Raw genomic sequence first — 4,194 nt, 5'->3', positions numbered from 1 at the left:
CGTTGTGTTGCGCATAAAGGCGCGGACATTGTGTTAAAGAGAGTGTCATCATTTAGAAAATCAGTACCTATACGTTAGTGCTTGCACATCGGTTACATATATGATATTGCTAAGCGATCGCTTACCGATTACACCTTCGCGCGCTATTAACTAAACGATTGTTTACCTTTTCCTAAGCGATCGCTTAGCTCACGATATTTACTAAACGATCGTATAGACGATCACTTAGTTTTTCCTACGCGATCGTTTAGACGATCGCTCAGGCTTTTCTTACCCAATCGTTTATACGATCGCTTACCCTTTCCTACACGATCGTTTAGATGATCGCTTACTTTTTTCTACACGATCATATACTTCACTTAAATGATCAAGCATCTTGTCTATGCGATAGACGACCTCATCTCCCACTTGTTTAATCGTTGTGTACGGTCTCTCTTCCTCCTTCCCTCTACCAAATCCGAACAAAACCCACACTTTGGATTTTCACTCCAAGAATACTGAGGGCTCTGAGTGGTGATGTCATCTCCATTTCCTTTTGTCCGAGTGGTGATTGTTCAAGGTAGATAGTTGGGTTTTAGACTCGTTGTGAAGAAGAAATCTTCATCTGGTATGATCTCTTGATCTCTTTAGTATTATGAATGCATATTAGTATGTTTTGAATGTATATGTGGTAATTCTGTCACAATGAATTGGAAAGATCCACTTCCGCTCGTAGGTACTCTTGAATAAGAGTTCCTTCATTTACTGACATAGTAATTTTTTGTGCAGACCATAAATACTTTATTTCATTTTATGTAAGAAAAATTTTATACCCAATCTGACATGTGCATGCACAAGTTCACTATCTTGCCAATTGGTGTAATGATAAATTTTGATATATTTTGTTGTGTAGAGTCATCTTACTATGGTATATTTCGTTACTTAACTTCTCATTTTATTTGGCAGAGTTACCTTAATGCTCGTGGCGGGGTATTTAAACGAATAAAGAATAAGATGAGACTGGAGGCTACCCTAGCGTGGGAGGATGAAGACACGTACAAGGATTATGTCACTAGTAAATTCGATGTCAAATGGGCAGATGTGGATTTCGTGTATATGGCAATGAATATCAGTGAGCACTGGATGGTCCTTACAATGGACATTAACAGAGGCCACATATTCATGTTCAATTCACTTCCATCGTACACACCAATGAAAAAGCTGGTGAATTGGCAGAAGCCATTGACTGTCACAGTACCATCCCTACTTCACTACTGTGACGTGGATCGTTCAAAGTCGGACCTATCCACACCCCGTTGGAAAATCTCGCGACCTATGAATGTCCACATACAACACGGGTCGCTTGATTGTGGCATCTTTACAATAAAATTACTAAAACATCTGGTGACTGATGTTGATCCGTCCGCAATCACTCAGGAGAAAATGAGTGAATATAAGATGCAGTTAGCGTGTCAATTGTGGGCGAACACTCCGTATTTTTTATGTGTATAAAACATGTATTTTTTGTATATATAAAAACGCGTATTTTTTATATATGTAAAACATGTATAAAATAATTTTATCAAAGTTCAAAGTTCGTTCAAAGTTCAATATTATACATTTTATCAAACCATGTATAATTGAGCTACTGCTTTTTTCATTATATCAATGGTATATAAAACATTATATCAAAGTTCAAAGTTCAAAATCTAAACAATGAGAGAGCGAGATTTTGAAAGAGAACGAGATTGAGAGAGCGAGGCTTTGAAAAAATAGAAAGTATGTTACAAGATGAAGATTGCTATTATAGAAATTCTCCAACTTCTTATTGTTTTTTGTTTCCTCCAACTTGTTATTGTTTTTTGTTTACAGAAAGTATGTTACAAGATGAAGTATGTTACAAGTATGAAAAACTCTTCTTTGGCCCTGATCAATGGTATTTATAACACATACCAACAGACCGTTACAAGATAATATGAGAGTATGTTACAAGATGAAGTATGTTACAAGTTAGTTATAAACTAAACTAGATGAGAGGTGTTTGTGTCACGGTTTCTGGCATTTTCAGTACATCGCACAGTTGTGAGCGGTTTGCTACAATTTTGGCAGTTATACTCATAATTCCTATACCGACCACATTTCATTTGTCTGCAAAATTCTCCTCTTGATGGTATTCTTCTCACTCTCCATCGCCCGACTTGTGCCACAAACTTCGGAGGAAGGATAGTCTTTTCTACATATCTTCGTGTGAAGATTGACAATATCATCCAATCGATTATCTTGCATGTGGACCCGATAACAATTAATAGGCTCAACCCGATATCGTCTGCCCCTATTGGCCTCACTTGCCAATCAGGTTTCACAGTAGTTAGAGTGCAATATTGTTCAAGATGTCCAGTAATTCCTCCGTTCATAGAACCACGATTGGGGCATTCCTCTAACATGTTCAATCAAGCATACTATGGACAATAATCGATACTCTTAAGTTAACGAATTGACACACTTTGCACTGTTGGACGTCATTTTATCATATCTTCGTTCTATTTATTAAATCTGTGCCCACTTTTGAAGACTGATGTCTTCCAGATATTTCGTGACAACACTGTCATGAAAATTATGGAGTTGGTCCCATTTTGTCTGGAACTCTGTTATGCGAAATGCCCTTGTTGCATCTCTAAATATCCCAACAACCATGTTATCCTTAAAGTTTGTAACAAGATTTTGTTCTATGTTCCATGTGCACAATCCATGAAATGTCGTGGGAAAAAATGCACGAATATCATTGTTGATATATACCATCCAATCAGACACAAACATCAAATTATCGAGTTCTCCGATACTGCATTTCAAGTTTGACATAAACCATTTCCATGATCGATCGGTTTCATTGTCCACTATTGCATATGCTAGTGGGTATAATTGATTGTTTCCGTCCATAGAAACCGCAACCAACATAGTGCCTTTGTATTTTTCTTTCAAGTACGACCCATCAACAATTATCTGTTGGATCAACACCAACACGCATCGGAAGGGAACATGATCCATAAGTACTCTAATTCATTCATTTTTGTTGAAAAGAAACATGCTAAAATAGATTTAATGGGTTTCAAGAACATACCTTGGCCGAACCGTTGAAATCTCTATTTCCAGCTGCAAAATCCTCCAAATCATTGTGTAGACCACCATAAGATCTTCCCTACTATTCTCTTGGTGCTCTAGATTGAGTTGTGGGACTCAAAATAAGCTGAAATCAAAGAGAATATGGAGAAAGCTCACTGAACCAACCCATTGAAGAAAACCTTCTTCATCCAAAATTTTCAGCAAAAATTCAATCGGTTTATCACCCTTCACATCACTCCAATCTCTTCAATATATTGCAGACTATCATACAAAGAGATGTGTTGCATGAGATGCAACTCATGCTTGGAGTTTAATGAAGGAAGAGGTAGGTTCATTGTAAGCTAGTTGAAGATGAACTTGAAAAACCCATTTTTCAAGTTTGTGTAATTTTTCAATTTTCAAAAAATCCAAAATTGATTTTAAAAACATATTTTATTTCTAAAATCAAAATTTATTAATTTCACAAATTAATTTTCTAATAAAATTAATAAATAATTATTTATATAATTTAAATAATTCTAATTAATTCAATATTCAATATTAAATTAATTTTTTACGAAATTCATCTTCATATATTTAAATAATATTTAAATATATTTTCTCCAATTTCGTTTGATTATAATTTGAATGTTTCAAATTAACTTATCACGCTACTCTAGAGTTAATCCATTTTCGAGCTAGTAGAGGGACCTCATGGACCTACAGATCATGGGCTCCAACGATCCGAGATTAATTGGCTAAACTCATTAGATCGATCTAACCCCCATTCGTTAACTAATGGGTCACTCCAATAAAGCCCATAGTTGAACTCCCCTTAGATATATTATGTCTACTCGATATAACCATGATTAGTAAGTTAACCCTTCACAGGTTGTTCGCAATAACGGCTAGGTCAAATCTCTGTTTACCCCTGAAATTAACTCTTGTTCCTTAAGTCTCCAATGATCCCTTAATGAACAGTTGTTTTGTGATCCATTCACAAAACTGAGTCCCTCTCATGCCAAATGAGAGGGCGGGATCCCTTTTTCAAGCCTTACAATCAGTACTTAAGGGAACAACCTCTCTACTATCTCTAAAATGGGTAGGAGTGAATTC

This window comes from Benincasa hispida, chromosome 3 (assembly GCF_009727055.1).
Source record: "Benincasa hispida cultivar B227 chromosome 3, ASM972705v1, whole genome shotgun sequence".
NCBI classification, from domain to species: Eukaryota; Viridiplantae; Streptophyta; class Magnoliopsida; order Cucurbitales; family Cucurbitaceae; genus Benincasa; species Benincasa hispida.
Note: the sequence above shows the minus strand (reverse complement) of the source record.